The sequence below is a fragment of the Oncorhynchus kisutch genome, linkage group LG8 (genome assembly GCF_002021735.2).
Source record: "Oncorhynchus kisutch isolate 150728-3 linkage group LG8, Okis_V2, whole genome shotgun sequence".
Lineage (NCBI taxonomy): Eukaryota > Metazoa > Chordata > Actinopteri > Salmoniformes > Salmonidae > Oncorhynchus > Oncorhynchus kisutch.
In genome coordinates, this window is record NC_034181.2 from 63,350,813 (window position 1) to 63,368,119 (window position 17,307).

General features: G+C 44.4%; 1 protein-coding gene across 2 annotated transcripts in view; it reads left to right on the forward strand.

Moving 5' to 3' along the window:
- The first annotated feature begins 16,355 nt into the window (after positions 1 to 16,355).
- LOC109895437 (inhibitory synaptic factor 1) overlaps positions 16,356 to 17,307 on the forward strand; it is a 48,800-nt gene continuing 47,848 nt past the window's right edge. For both annotated transcript variants that reach the window (XM_020489111.2, XM_020489109.2), the window contains exon 1: positions 16,356 to 17,023. The gene's annotated coding sequence lies outside the window, so the exon portion shown is untranslated. The remainder of the gene's footprint in view (positions 17,024 to 17,307) is intronic.

Genomic DNA, 17,307 nt, shown 5'->3' on the forward strand with positions numbered 1-17,307 from the left:
GGAGAGGAAATGTAGAGGAGAGTATATATAGAGGAGAGTATATTTAGAGGAGAGGAGATGTAGAGGAGAGGAGATGTAGAGGAGAGGAGTTGTAGAAGAGAGGACATGTAGAGGAGAGGAGATAAAGAGGAGAGGAGATGTAGAGGAGAGGAGATAAAGAGGAGAGGAGATAAAGAGGAGAGGATATGGAGAGGAGAGGATATGTAGAGGAGAGAAGATGTAGAGGAGAAGAGAAGTATGGGAGAGGAGATGAAGAGGAGATGAAGAGGAGATGTAGAGGAGAGAAGATAAAGAGGAGAGGATATGCAGAGGAGAGGATATGTAGAGGAGAGAAGATGTAGAGGAGAAGAGAATTATGGGAGAGGAGATGAAGAGGAGAGGAGATGTAGAGGAGAGGAGATGTAGAGGAGAGAAGATGTAGAGGAGATGATATGTAGAGGATAGGAAATGTAGAGGAGAGTATATTTAGAGGAGAGTATATTTAGAGGAGAGGAGATGTAGAGGAGAGGAGATGTAGAGGAGAGGAGTTGTAGAAGAGAGGACATGTAGAGGAGAGGTGATGTATAGGAGAGGAGAGGTGATGTATAGGAGAGGAGTTGTAGATGTAGAGGAAAGGAGATGTAGAGGGGAGGAGATGTAGAGGAGAGGAGATAAAGAGGAGAGGAGATGTACAGGAGAGGAAATTAAGAGGCGAGGAGATAAAGAGGAGAGGAGATGTAGAGGAGAGGAGAGGAGATGTAGAGTAGAGGAGAAGAGATGCAGAGGAGAGGATATGTAGAGGAGAGGAGATGAGATGTAGAGGAGAGGAGATGTAGAGGAGAGGAAATGTAGAGGAGAGGAGATGTAGAGGAAAGGAGATGTAGAGGAGAGGAGATGTAGAGGAGAGGATATTTAGAGGAGGAGATGTAGAGGAGAGGATATGTAGAGGAGGAGATATGTAGAGGAGAGAATATGTAGAGGAGAGAAGATGTAGAGGAGAGGAGAAGTATGGGAGAGGAGATGTAGGGGAGAGGAGATGAATAGAAGAGGAGATGAAGAGGAGAGGAGATGTAGAGAAGAGAAGATGTAGAGGAGATGATATGTAGAGTAGAGGAAATGTAAAGGAGAGGATATTTAGAGGAGAGGAGATGTAGAGGAGAGGTGATAAAGAGGAAAGGAGATGTAGAGGAAAGGAGATGTAGAGGAGAGTAGATGTAGAGGAGAGAAGATGTAGAGGAGAAGAGAATTATGGGAGAGGAGATGAAGAGGAGAGGAGATGTAGAGGAGAGGAGATGTAGAGGAGAGAAGATGTAGAGGAGATGATATGTAGAGGAGAGGAAATGTAGAGGAGAGTATATTTAGAGGAGAGGAGATGTAGAGGAGAGGAGATGTAGAGGAGAGGAGTTGTAGAAGAGAGGACATGTAGAGGAGAGGTGATGTATAGGAGAGGAGTTGTAGATGTAGAGGAAAGGAGATGTAGAGGAGAGGAGATGTAGAGGAGAGGAGATAAAGAGGAGAGGAGATGTACAGGAGAGGAAATTAAGAGGTGAGGAGATAAAGAGGAGAGGAGATGTAGAGGAGAGGAGAGGAGATGTAGATGAGCGGAGATGTAGAAGAGACAAGATGTAGAGTAGAGGAGAAGAGATGCAGAGGAGAGGATATGTAGAGGAGAGGAGATGAGATGTAGAGGAGAGAAGATGTAGAGGAGAGGAGATAAAGAGGAGAGGAGATGTAGAGGAGATGAAATGTAGAGGAGAGGAGATGTAGACGAGAGGAGATGTAGAGGAGAGGAGATGTAGAGGAGAAGATATTTAGAGGAGGAGATGTAGAGGAGAGGATATGTAGAGGAGGAGATATGTAGAGGAGAGAAGATGTAGAGGAGATGATATGTAGAGTAGAGGAAATGTAAAGGAGAGGAGATGTAGAGGAGAGGTGATAAAGAGGAAAGGAGATGTAGAGGAAAGGAGATGTAGAGGAGAGTAGATGTAGATGTAGAGGAAATGAGATGTAGAGGAGAGGAGATAAAGAGGAGAGGAGATGTAGAGGAGGGTAGATGTAGAGGAGAGAAGATGTATAGGAGATGATATTGTGAGGAGAGGATATTTAGAGGAGGAGACATAGAGGAGAGGAGATGGAGAGGAGATGTAGATGTAGAGGAGAGGAGATGGAGATGTAGAGGAGATGTAAATGAGACAAGATGTAGAGTAGAGGAGAAGAGATGCAGAGGAGAGGATATGTAGAGGAGAGGATATGTAGAGGAGGAGATGTAGAGGAGAGGAGATGTAGAGGAGAGGAGATGTAGAGGAGATGATATGTAGAGGAGAGAAGATGTAGAGGAGGGGAGAAGTATGGGAGAGGAGATGTACAGGAAAGGTGATGTAGAGGAAATGAGATGTAGATGAGAGGAGATAAAGAGGAGAGGAGATAAAGAGGAGAGGAAATAAAGAGGAGAGGAGATGCATAGGAGATAAAGAGTAGAGGAGAGAATACGTAGAGGAGAGGAGATGTACGGGAGAGGAGATGTAAAGGAAATGAGATGTAGAGCAAAGGAGATGTAGAGGAGATGAGATAAAGAGGAGAGGAGATGTAGAGGAAATGAGAAGTATCGGTGAGGAGATAAAGAGGAGAGGAGTTGCAGAGGAGATAAAGAGTAGAGGAGAGCAGATGTAGAGGAGAGAAGATGTAGAGGAGAGGAGATAAAAAGGAGAGGAGATGTAGAGGAGAGAAAATAAAGAGGAGAGCATATGGAGAGGAGAGGATATGTAGAGGAGAGAAGATGTAGAGGAGAGGAGAACTAAAGGAGAGGAGATTTAGAGGAGAGGAGATGAAGAGGAGAGGAGATGTAGAGGAGAGAAGATGTAGAGGAGAGGAGATGAAGAGGAGAGGAGATGTAGAGGAGAGGAGAGGAGATGTAGAGGAGAGGAGATTACATAAAGAGGAGAGGAGATGTAGAGGAAAGGAGAAGTAGAGGAAAGGAGAGGTAGAGGAAAGGAGATGTAGAGGAGAGGTGATGTAGAGGAGAGGAGATGTAGAGGCGAGGAGAAGTATTGGTGAGGAGATAAAGAGGAGAGGAGATGTAGAGGAGAGGATAAGTAGAGGAAAGGAGAAGTAGAGGAAATGAGATGTGGAGGAGAGAAGATGTAGAGGAAAGGAGATAAAGAGGAGAGGCGTTGCAGAGGAGATAAAGAGTAGAGGAGAGCAGATTTAAAGGAGAGAAGATGTAGAGGAGAGGAGATATAAAGGAGAGAAGATGTAGAGGAGAGAACATAAAGAGGAGATCATATGGAGAGGAGAGGATATGTAGAGGAGAGGAGATAGAGAGGATATGTAGAGGAGAGGATATGTAGAGGTAAGGAGATAGAGAGGAGATGTAGAGGAGACAAGATGTAGAGGAGACAAGATGTAGAGGAGAGGATATGTAGAGGAGAGGAGATGAGATAAAGAGGAGAGGAGTTGTAGAGGAGAGGAGATGTAGAGGAGACAAGATGTAGAGTAGAGGAGAAGAGATGCAGAGGAGAGGATATGTAGAGGAGAGGAGATGTAGAGGAGAGGAGAAGAGATGTAGAGGAGAGTATATGTAGAGGAGAGAAGATGAGATAAAGAGGAGAGGAGTTGTAGAGGAGAGGAGATGTAAATGAGACAAGATGTAGAGTAGAGGAGAAGAGATGCAGAGGAGAGGATATGTAGAGGAGAGGAGAGGATATTTAGAGGAGGAGATGTAGAGGAGAGGAGATGTAGAGGAGAGGAAATGTAGAGGAGAGGATATTTAGAGGAGGAGATGTAGAGGAGAGGAGATGTAGAGGAGAGAATATTTAGAGGAGGAGTTGTAGAGGAGAGGATATTTAGAGGAGGAGATGTAGAGGAGGGGAGATGTAGAGGAGAGGATATTTAGAGGAGGAGATGTAGAGGAGAGGATATTTAGAGGAGGAGATGTAGAGGAGAGGAGATGTAGAGGAGAGGATATTTAGAGGAGGAGATGTAGAGGAGAGGAGATGTAGAGGAGAGGATATTTAGAGGAGGAGATGTAGAGGAGAGGAGATGTAGAGGAGAGAATATTTAGAGGAGGAGATGTAGAGGAGAGGATATTTAGAGGAGGAGATGTAGAGGAGGGGAGATGTATAGGGATTCCACTGTTAGTTTAGGAAACTGTCAACAATCAAATATGTACCAAATGTAGAGGTTTTCCTTTCAACTGCATGTTCTAGTTGTGGACAGACCAGGAATGCTATGTTGCACTTAAATCAATTCCAAATGGTGAGCATCTCTGTGCTGTGTGGGAGAATACAATTGGTTACCAGTCACAATGAGAGGGATTCACAAAATTAAAAAAGGGTCACAAAATAGACATTCCCATGCTCTCCTTCTCACTTGTGTAATCCAGAACGAAGGGAGCCAGGGAAGTGAAAGGTTCACCGATAACCCTCAGCCTGCTTAACTTACATAACAATGAAAGGAAATGACCTTCTGAAGGAGAAGGTAATAAATTTACGCTGCTGGGCTAGTGTGTGTTTGTGTATGTGTGTGTGTTGTTATTTTAGCTTCTGTGAAGAAATAAAATGAGACGTACAATAGTCTATAAGGAGCAGGAACAGTGGCCATCTTTAAAGAGGATACGTGGGAGAGAAAAGGACAAGGTAAGGGACAACGGTTAGTTGAGGTGGTGGGGTACTTTAGAGACTTTAGAGCTAACTCCACCCACCCTTCCCCCTTCAAACCTTCCTAACCATCACAGGTGAAACAGACTGTCCCCAGAATCTCCAGAAGTGGCATTCACCAGGCATACTAGTAACAAATGGCCCCAATCTTCTCCACAATATCATAGTAATTCGGGAGGCATTTTGATATTTTACAGTTTGAATCCCAAAGCCCCTGTGAATTATCAACTAAGGTTGATAATCTGTTTAAAAAAACAAACAGATTCTGATATATTGTTTGTGTGTGTTCGTGTGTGTGTGTGCATGTGGTTAGTGCTTGTTTGTGCTTGTTTGTTTTTGTTTACGGAGCCCAGTGACACCCTGTCAGTGCACGGGTCAGGATGACAAATCTCTCCTCTCCATCTACAGCCATGCATCTCTCTGCTGTTCAGTCAGGGCCATGTTTTCAGTGCTGCTCTGACACCTGAGCAGCCAGAGCCTGTTAAACTGCCCTAGCCCCAAATGGAGTTCTCATTTTCAAGGGGAACGGCTCCATGGCATAATGTACTTTGTCTTGGGAATGACTTTTTCTGGGACGTGCTTGGCTCTCTCCAGGATGGACATGGCTGGCTGACTCCAGGGGAGACAGACGGAGGCCAATGGCGAGGCTGACACATGTTGAGAGGCTGTGATGAGTCAATGACTGAGGCAGGCTCTGCGCAGCTCTGTCTGGAACGTTTTACGCGTCCCCAACCTATTGTTTTTTTGTTTGTTTATTTGTAACTTATTTTTTAACTTATTTTGTACATAATGTTGCCGCTACCGTCTCTTATGACCGAAAATAACTTCTAGACATCAGGACTGCGATTACTCACCACGGACTGGCAGAATCATTTTTTTCCTTTAAGTCTGACGAGCCCGACGCAAATTATATACTGCTTCCTCGGGAACAGGTCCCGATCCCCACGATTTGCATAAAGAGGAGGAAGAGAAAGAGGGGCCGAATTGCTGGCTACCTTCTGAGATTTCGCAGGCGAATGAATAAACCCTAACTTCCCTCCATTCTGTTAGCAAATGTGCAATCTTTGGAGAATAAAATCGACCAGCTGTGTGGAAGATTATACTACCAACGAGACATTAAAAACTGTAACATCTTATGTTTCACGGAGTCGTGGCTGAACGACAACACTATCAACATACAGCTGGCTGGTTACACGCTATACCGGCAGGATAGAACAGCAGCGTCTGGTAAGACAAGGGGTGGCGGACTATGTATTTTTGTAAATAACAGCTGGTGCACGATATCTAAGGAAGTCTTGAGCTATTGCTCGCCTAAGGTAGAGTCTCTCATGATAAGCTGTAGACCACACTATCTACCTAGAGAGTTTTCATCTGTATTTTTCGTATCTGTTTAAATACCACCACAATTAGAGGCTGGCACGAAGACAGCATTGAATGAGCTGTATTCCGCCATAAGCAAACAAGAAAACGCTCACGCAGAGGCAGCGATTCTAGTATCCGGGGTCTTTAATGCAGGGATTTCTATCAGCAGGTTAAATGTGCAACCAGAGAAAAAGAAATTCTGGACCACCTTTACTCCACACACAGAGATGCATACAAAGCTCACCCTCGCCCTACATTTGGCAAATCAGTCCATAATTCTATCCTCCTGATTCCTGCTTTCAATAAAAAATTAAAGTAGGAAGCACCAGTGACTAAAACAATTTTTAAAAAGTGGTCGGATGAAGCAGATCCGAAAAGCTACAGGACTGTTTTGCTAGCATTGACTGGAATATGTTCCGGGATTCCTCCGATGGCATTGAGGAAGTAGTACACCACATCAGTCATTGGCTTCATCAATAAGTGCATCGATGACATCGTCCCCACAGTGACCGTACGTACATACCCCAACCAGAAGCCATGTTGCTTTCATGTCGCTTTCATGTCGCTTTCAAGTAGCGGGACTCTAACTTGAAAGCTTATAAGAAATCTCCCTATGCCCTCCGACGAACCACCAAACAGGCAAAGCGTCAATACAGGACTAAGATAAAATCATACAACACCAGCCGATGTCAGTAACACCTTTAAACAGATCAACATTCACAAGGCTCCAGGGCCAGACGGATTACCATGATGTGTACTGCAAGCATGCGCTAACCAACTGGCAAGTGTCTTCACTGACATTTTCAACCTCTCCCTGCCCGAGTCTATAATACCAACATGTTTCAAGCAGACCACCATAGTGCCTGTGCCCAAGAACACTAAGGTAATCTGCCTAAATGACAACCGATCATTAGCACTCATGTCTGGAGTGCTCCAGTATTTATGCTGCAGTAGTTTATGTGTCGGGGGGCTGGGGTCAGTTTGTTATATCTGGAGTACTTCTCCTGTCCTATTCGGTGTCCTGTGTGAATCTAAGTGTGCGTTCTCTAATTCTCTCCTTCTCTCTTTCTTTCTCTCTCTCGGAGGACCTGAGCCCTAGGACCATGCCCCAGGACTACCTGACATGATGACTCCTTGCTGTCCCCAGTCCACCTGGCCATGCTGCTGCTCCAGTTTCAACTTCCACCTGACTGTGCTGCTGCTCTAGTTTCAACTGTTCTGCCTTATTATTATTCGACCATGCTGGTCATTTATGAACATTTGAACATCTTGGCCATGTTCTGTTATAATCTCCACCCGGCACAGCCAGAAGAGGACTGGCCACCCCACATAGCCTGGTTCCTCTCTAGGTTTCTTCCTAGGTATTGGCCTTTCTAGGGAGTTTTTCCTAGCCACCGTGCTTCTACACCTGCATTGCTTGCTGTTTGGGGTTTTAGGCTGGGTTTCTGTACAGCACTTTGAGATATCAGCTGATGTACGAAGGGCTATATAAATACATTTGATTTGATTTGATTTGGAGCCATGAAGTGCTTTGAAAGGCTGGTCATCAACACCATTATCCCAGGAACCTGTGACCCACTCCAATTTGCATACCGCACCAACAGATCCACAGATGATGTGATCTCTATTGCACTCCACACTGCCCTTTCCCAGCTGGACAAAAGGAACACCTATGTGAGATTGCTAATCATTGAACACAGCTCAGCATTCAACACCATTGTGCCCTCAAAGCTCATCAATAAGCTAAGGACCCTGGGACTAAACACCTCCCTCTGCAACTGGATCCTGGACTTCCTGACAGGCCGCCCCAAAGGTAAAGGGTAGGTAACAAGACATCCATCAGCGTGGTGGTAATGCGAACGGCCCAGTACATCACTGGGGCCAATCTTCCTGCCATCCAGGACCTCTATACCAAGCGGTGTCAGAGGAAGGCCCTAAATATTGTTGAATACTCTAGCCACCCTAGTCACGGCAAGCGGTACCGGAGTGCCAAGTCTAGGTCCAAGAGGCTTCTAAACAGCTTCTACCCCCAAGCCATAAGACTCCTGAACATCTAATCAAATGGCTACCCAGACAATTTGCATTGCCATCTATGCATAGTCACTTCAATAACTCTTCCTACATGTACATACTACTTCTAACTAACCGGTGCCCCCGCACATTGATTCTGTACCGGCACCCCCCTGTATATAGTCTCGCTATTGTTTTAATGCTGCTCTTTAATTACTTGTTACTTTTATCTCTTATTCTTGCATTTTTTTGTATTTTCTTGTATTTTTTGAAACTGCATTGTTGGTTGGGGGCTTGTAAGTAAGCATTTCACTGTGAGGTTGACTGTTGTATGTGACTAATAACATTTTATTCCCTTTTTTATTTGATTTGATGGGTGGATGGGACAGGACAGGGTGGTGTGGCTCTCCTGCATAGGTCCTGCTCTACCCCAAGCAGAGGTTACCCATACACCTTGCACTCCCTAGACTAGAGAGCTGTAATCATGAGAGCTGTTATCATGAGAGCTGTAATCATGAGAGCTGTAATCATGAGAGCTGTAATCATGAGAGCTGTTATCATGAGAGCTGTAATCATGAGAGCTGTAATCATGAGAGCTGTTATCATGAGAGCTGTAATCATGAGAGCTGTAATCATGAGAGCTGTTATCATGAGAGCTGTTATCATGAGAGCTGTTATCATGAGAGCTGTAATCATGAGAGCTGTTATCATGAGAGCTGTAATCATGAGAGCTGTTATCATGAGAGCTGTAATCATGAGAGCTGTAATCATGAGAGCTGTAATCGTGAGAGCTGTTATCATGAGAGCTGTTATCATGAGAGCTGTAATCATGAGAGCTGTAATCATGAGAGCTGTAATCATGAGAGCTGTTATCATGAGAGCTGTTATCATGAGAGCTGTAATCATGAGAGCTGTTATCATGAGAGCTGTAATCATGAGAGCTGTTATCATGAGAGCTGTTATCATGAGAGCTGTAATCATGAGAGCTGTAATCATGAGAGCTGTTATCATGAGAGCTGTTATCATGAGAGCTGTAATCATGAGAGCTGTTATCATGAGAGCTGTTATCATGAGAGCTGTTATCATGAGAGCTGTAATCATGAGAGCTGTTATCATGAGAGCTGTTATCATGAGAGCTGTAATCATGAGAGCTGTTATCATGAGAGCTGTAATCATGAGAGCTGTTATCATGAGAGCTGTTATCATGAGAGCTGTTATCATGAGAGCTGTAATCATGAGAGCTGTTATCATGAGAGCTGTTATCATGAGAGCTGTTATCATGCCCCACAACTAATCCCCTCAGCACATTACGACTTTAAAAGAGCCGGAGGGATAATGGCAGGACCTCGGCACAAGGCAGACTCAACCCTAGAGGGGAGGACACCTCACTCCCCAGTGTCTCTCTTCTAAACCCTGGCCTGAGCACTGCGGAGGGAGGTTTGGTGGGTAGATCAGCTTTAATTTTGCAGATAGATTGTGGCTTCTATCAATGTAATTATCTGCATCATTTCCAATCCCCCATATACCTTTTTGGGGTAAATATATACAGTATATCTTTTTTAAATATATATTTCCTTTCCTTCTTCATTATTTTACCCTAAACCTACCGCCCCTCCCCTAATTGGAGTAAATTAATGAACAACAACACTTAGGCTCCTACTTCCAGCTATAATTCCAGCTATATTTATTTTATGGAGTATTTTTTACATTAGTTATCTTGTGTTTTAGTTATTTTTAGTCCCACCCTTCAGCTCCCATCAATCCTTTCCCGGCTTAATAATTTAGCCTATGGATCAAGGCTCCAGCTCGTGTGTATATTCATCTTTTGACTGGGAACATTTCTCCACACCTCTGCTGTAATCCCTCCCTTCGCTGTCTCAACACACCTTCCACTTCAAACCCAGTGCCTATCTGAGTAAAGTAATGACTCCTCTTGAGGAATTAAAAAGGCATCATTAGCCAGCACCCGAAGGCCACATCTGATGTGCTGCTAGAAGAATGTTCTAGCTGACGCTGAGAGGGGGGAGAAAATCCAGCCACATTAGTTTTAACTGTGGCAACACTATTTGTTGAATTGAACTGTGGTACACCTGTCTGTCACTTAAATAGCAATCCATCATCCAACCAATCCATGCATGTTACAGAGAAACAGGTGTAACACGTGTTGTAAGTGTTGTATAATTGAACAGTTCAGTTGAACAGTTCAAACCCCTGATATTAGTGTGCATTCCTTTTGTTGTTGTCAGTGCCCTTTCTAACGTCGCACACTTCCTTCTCCTTCTACATTCTCCCCAATAAACATCCCCTGCCCCCCTTTTACCTCGCCCCTTTCAACTGTACCCACGTGGAAGAGGTAGATTAATGAAACAGTGTCCCATGAATAATGTTAAAAGACTTCGAATGAGTTTATAGGGTCACTGGCAGTATTTTATAATGGTCTCCCACCATTATAGTGTATTTCAGTCATTTATGGACTTTTATGGACTTTTTCTGTTGATTTGTGAATTGCTGTACATGCTATCTATCTACTGTACTTGCTGATGTAGGCTACATGTTGTCAGTGGGCTAGCATGGCTATTCACGTCGCCTTTCTTTGTTAATTTGTACTTTACAGAGGAGTTAGGCATGTTAGGGAAGCACAGTATTTGTTCATGGAGGTGTTTCCTGTAGCCTACTGCACAATGCCAACAATACGATGCCACACAACATGTATATCTGGTGGTGTTATTCAAAGAATAGCTATTTTAATGGACTTACAGCCTCAGATGAATTTCATTTACCTCAGCGTCACGAGGGACATTTACATTAGAGCAGTACTTTCAATTATTTCTATTAGAGGACCTGATCTGGAAAGCCATCAAGTGATGGTGGGAAACATGCCACTCATCTCTAAGTGAAGAAGACATAACGTTTTACCTTGATAGAAGACGAATGAAGTCTGCCATCAACAAATAGGCTAAAGAGTATGGGCTATGTATAAAGATGAATAGAATATGTGTCTAATGGTTTTTCATTGAAGCGCTAAGAAACATAGAGATATGTGTGGAGATAAAGTGCAGCTACAGGTGATCGAATTGACATCTTCCTATAACATTGAATCTCACCTAAATCTCACCTGGCTGTCACTATTCCCTGGGCTTAACAAATTCACACAAGTAACCAACAACAGCACAACTGTAGTTTAAAGCAGGGCTTTCATTCATACATTTTATTCATCAGAGACACAAGGAAAGCAGAGTATAACAGCCAAGAGTATAATGCCAGCTAGGAGAAGGGAATAGGTGTGTCTGAGAGAGAGAGAGGAGCGCGATATAACGGCAGGGCAGATGAACCACATTGGTGGCACCGTGCATTGCCTCCCTCTCTATGAATGCACAATGAGGCCGCTGGGCTTGTTAGCACTCGTCTGGGAAGCCAGGAGTAGGGGTGAGGGGCTATCTTGGCTAACCCCTCTGCAATTCTATTACACTAGTTTATAGCTCTTGGCAAATGCACGGTGCACCAAAGATACTGAGAGAAGGGTGAGGTTAAAGGGGGACTGCTACTTAGCATCTCACAAGGAGACAGAGAGGGCACCCAGGGAAACGAGTAGAAAAGGAAAAACAGGGAGAGAAAGAAAACATGACCATTATATTGAGTGACCAAGAAGCTTGTGACACGGCACGACACCGATGTAATAAGCATAAGAGGGGAACGGCCAGCGATCGAAAATAGTTTCTTAGAACCTGTTAAACTGCACACTCATATACAAATCACAAAAGTACAACAGTGATCTCAGGAGAGAGAGATGTGCAAAACACATGGTTGTGGTTGCATTTGTACCTGGCCTTGAAATAAACAAGGCTAGTCAGCCAGGAATGTAACCCATGGTGCAGTGATCCATCACACTGTGTCCTGTGTGTGTGACCTGCCCTGCTCGCTGCTTTCCCGCACACGCACGCACACACACACACTCATGCACGCACGCACGCACGCACGCACACACACACACACACACACACACACACACACACACACACACACACACACACACACACGCGCACACACACACACACACACACACACACACACACACACACACACACACACACACACACACACACACACACACACACACACACACACACACACACACACACACACACACACACACACACACACACACACACAGCATCAACCAAAAGCTAATTGAGGAACAGAATAGGCTGATTGCAGGAAAGGCGTTTGGGTTTGTGTCTCTCTGTGGGTGTGTGGTGTGGGAGGTCTGGAGTAAAGAACAGGGTAGGCAGAGCACAGTAAACAGGTCATGACTGAGTGTGGCCAAGCGTAGTGCAGCAGCCAGATGCGCCATCCCATCCTATCCCCCGGCAGGCGCCTGACAGAGAGCTGTCCCTGAGGTACAGGAACAAACAGACCAAACATGGCCGCGAATCATACCTCAGAATAATTTAAACTCCCATACATAAAGACAAACAGACCCAACATGACAGAGACTCAACACAACACATTAATACCTGGGTCTGGGAAAAGGCCGTGGACACTGTGCAGCACCGCGTCTTCACAAACTGGTATGATGTTACAGAAAATGATTGGTGCCTCCACAATAGAGTATAGACCCTTTACTCATATGCCTCTAATGTAGACATAACCAACTGCTTATCCAAAATAGCACATTATTTTATCAATGTCTTCCAAGAGATTTGTGAATTAATGTAACCTGTTATACTAAATGATGAATCCTTGTACAAGCGTATCATAAGCCTATTATTGTTGCCTATGATTATATCCGCTGTTTTGTATTGCTATTTTAACGACATTCTCAAATGTCCTTTTTTTGTGAACTTCTGATGCTTCTCTCAAGCCACCATTTTGCTAAAGACTGACAGAGAACAAAAAGCTACCCATGTCACAACTACACCACAGTGCCACACAGTGGAGAAGATCGGAACAACAAATCCCTCTGTAAATAAAATCAATTAATGACTGTTAGATTATGCCACAGAGGGATTTTTATGGGCATGTCCTTTTCCTGTTAAAGTTTGATCACTCTCCAAAGGGAATCATGATTAGTTCCATCTAAGTGGTGCTTGATACTTTAGAACACTCACAAATCATTCTGCTCAGCCGTCCAAGTAACTGCCCAGTGTTTCCAGATTTATATGAAATATGACCTAGAATTAATTTCCAATATGAGTGAAATTGTTTTCCATCCAAAAAAAGCTTTTTAAGCATTTTAAAAAGCAACTTTTCTGTGTTGGAATGGTGTGGGCGTATCCCAACAACAGTTGGTATACACCGGTCATGCGAGTAGACCGCTGATTGGCCAGCTCATCCTCCTCTCTGAGGAAGTAGCAAGCATTTTCCAAACACTCTGTTTGTGGAGATACACGTTTGAGGAGGGGTTTTTGATGTGTTTTTACTCCAATTTATGCTCTTGCCACAAATACGAGTACAGGATGAGTCAACAACATTATTTGGGTGTGAGTTAACAGAATATGAACTTTTAAAAGTGAGATATTTACTGGACATATACTTTAACATGGCAGAGGGAGGCTAGACTACCTTTATTGATCCTCTGTGTTCATCTCTCTCAGGTTTATTAGGAGAAATACATCCTACTGCACACGTCCTGAGCAGAGCCAGCCAGGGGGCTGTGGTGTAGACAGCATCCAAGGAAGACAAAAAAAGGAACTGTAATAAAAAGATCCTTGAAATATCATATTAGTAGACTATGAGTGAGGTAAACAGAGGCAGTCAAGACACCCCACCCAGACCCAGATCCGTTATAGGTCTACAGTACATTAACAGGCTGATTTCCCCTGGACCAACGGCCGCTCAGCACGTCTTTGTGTGTGCCCCTCAAGAAAAATATTGTGTTCTATAAAACTTCTCCATAAACGGCCAGGCACAATAAATCCAGGGTAGAAATATTAAGTGGAAGCAATATTTCTCTGGACTCGCTCCAGGTTCATAGTAAAACTCAATAGTCGGGATGACCTTAACGTTAAAATATATATTGTAGCAGGAAATAATGGCATTTCTTTCCAATGAAGGCATCCCTGAGAGGGAACTATTTTCAACCCACTGGAATTCCACTGGTGACACATCCATTAAAATAGACTATGAATACACTTGCAATAGATATGGTCACTGTTCATAACAAATGCAATTATGTAAAAAAAAATGATATTGAAAACAGTTCTTGCATTTAAGAGTAAACCCAAGTCAAATACTGTACATGATCAAGGACAGCTGCTTGTGAAAATCATGGCTCTGCGTAATGCTCTGCCACGTGTGAATGGACGGATTCGCCTGTCACACACACACACACACACACACACACAAAACATTTGGAGCTCGCTGTTGCTCGGAATTTGATGTCAATTAAATTATTCTATTCCACTTTGGCTTAACGTAATTTAATTGAAATGACGTGGAAACAACGTTGATTCAACCAGTGTGTGCCGAGTGGGGAGCTTGAAACTTGGCAGCAAGTGAATCTTCCAGTAAGATAATAACCACAAGCACACATCAAAATGGTTAATAGGCCAAAAAACATTTCGACATTTTGCAATGGCCATCTCAGTCTCCTGACTTGAAACCCATTGAAAACCTGTGGTTTGAGTTTAAGAGGGCAGTCCATAAGCGCAGACGAAGTATATCAAAGATCTGGAAGGATTCTGTATGGAGGAATGGTCTAAGATCCCTTCCAATGTGTTCTCCAATCTCATAAAACATTTTAGAAAAAGGCTCAGTGCCGTTATCCTCGCAAGGTGAGGTATTCAAAACAATTTTGACCCCTATCTGGTTAAGAAAATTAAAAAATTGCTTTCCCTTTATCAAGGATGTCAATCATTTAAATGTTTACATTTTAGTCATTTAGCAGACACTCTTATGCAGAGCGATTCACAGTTAGTGCACTCATCTACAGATAGCTAGGTGGGACAATCACATATCACAGGGATAGAAAGTACACTTTTCCTCAACAAAGTAACTATCAGTAGAGAGCTAGGGGAGGGGGGGGGGGGTCAAGTGCAAGTGCTGGTTAGATTTTTTTTGAGGTGAGGAGGATAATTATTTAAGATACTGTTTGAAAAGGTAGGGTTTCAGATGTTTTCGGAAGATGTCCTAGCTTCAGGGGGAAGCTGGTTCCACCACAGGACAGAGAAGAGCTTGGACTGGGCTGAGTGGGAGCTGCCCTCCCATATGGGTAGGAGGGCCAAGAGACCTGAGGAGGCAGCACAGAGTGATCAGGTTGGGGTGTAGGGTTTCAGCATAGCCTGCAGGTACGGAGAGGCAGTTCCTTCCGTTGGTAAGCACCATTGTCTTGTAGGGGATGCGAGCATCGACAGGAAGCCAGTGGAGTGTATGAATGAGCAGGCGGGCTGCAACGTTCTGGATAAATTGGAGGTGGTTTGATGGCACAAGCGGGAAGCCCAGCCAACAGTTGCAGTAGTCCAGACGGGAGAGGACAAGTGCCTGGATTAGGACCTGCGCCGCTTCTTGTGTGAGGTGGGGTCGTACTCTACGGATGCTGTAGAGCATGAACCTGCAGGAGTGAGTCAATGCTTTGATAACCATATGTAAATGAAGTATTGATCTAAGAGATATAGAGTTATAGGTACACCGAGACATATTTCAATATGGTATAGTATTTATCACTGATGTTTTCAAAAGGAGAAAGAGAACATGCAAAGCTGATGTTTTATTAATCAAAGCAAATGTACAAAGGGAATACATGTTCTACTGTAGAATCCTCCCAATTAGCCCTTCAAATAAGTGCTACACTGTCTGTGATCCTGGCAGTCCAAACCACACTGGTCCTCACTTCAGACTCATCTGGACCTCGATTTCCAGCACATCTCCCTTAGCAATTATGCAAAAGAATGCCAAGGCCTCTTAGCATACTTACCCACAAAAACCCACAGGAAACCTACATTCACTACCTGCTGAAAGCTGCCGCTAAAACATGCCATTGTTGCTTTGCTAAAAGACACAACGTGCTTTTGTTACAGATTTCACATTAAGATAATTGCCTCTGGAGGGGTTAGATAGATGATATGATCAAAACATCCTAATGAGGAGAGTAGGGAGAGGGAAGGTAATGCAGTCCCTCTCTGATGAGGTCATAACAACCCCAATCTGCTTTGTGTGTTACTGATGCAACAGCCAGCAATTTTTGGACACTCGTTCCCTAGTGAAGGGTCGGCTGTCTGTGAGCAGACGAAGAGTCCATCCTGAGAAAAGAGAGTTAGAGCGATACATAGAGGGGAAAGAGAGAGGGGAGAGAGGATCCAGGCAGAGGAGACTGTAGCTACCTAGCTAGTGCTGTGCCTTTAAAACGCCAGGCCCCTCCTTCCTCCACACAGTCAGAGTGGAGAAGCAAAGCAAGTTGTGCTGGCAGGAGCCTGAGCCTCACGATAAACCTTGGCATCAGCCTGCCTTCATCCGGCAGTCAGCGAGGACACTTCAGGGCGCAGGGGCAGAGAGACGGGACGGAGAGAGAGTGAGACAGACAGAGAGAGAGAGAGAGAGACAGATTGGCGTCAGGAGCAGCCTCCAGAGGGCTCTGACTGATACAGATCCTCTCCACAGCTCTGTACGCAGTAGCTCTTTCTGCTGTTTCCTGACGCTGGCAGGGTTGATGAGGATGGCGAGTGGCTTCTTCTTTTCCACAGCATCGTCACTAGAGCAACGGTAGCATCAGCATCTACAGCAGCAACAGCTTCAGCCTCAGCATCATCAGCAGCAGCAGCAGCCGGATCTATACTCTGCTGCTGGTCCCTATTCTTCAGCCGCCTCCTCTCTCTGGTGTCTAAGAGTGCTGCTGTCAGGGCCGTTCCGCCCACCTCCACTTCTGCCTCCTCCTGCCTCCTCCTCCATCCTGCCTCCTCCTCCATCCCGCCTCCTCCTCCACATCTCCATCCTCCACATGCTCTCCTTCATTCCTTCCATTGAGCCACGGCACTGAATTAATTCTTCGCCTTCTGACTGGAGCTGCTTTCTCTAGGAAGACAGTAAGTGATGTAGGGAGAGAGGTAGATACAAAGAGAACAAGTCGGGGAGTATAATATGTGTGTGTGTGAGCATGTGAGTGTGTGGCTGAAAGAGAGGAGGGTGTCAGTGTGTGTTTTGATAGAGAGATTGAGAAGAGAGAACTAGCAGGATGTGTGTGGCTTGGATGATCCTCCTGTGCATTTAATCAGTCAGTATCACAGAGGAGCATAGACTGTAAGCCCTGGACACAGCTACAGCTGCTGATGTAGAGAGAAGGTAAGTGTGTGTGTGTCTGTGTTTTGGT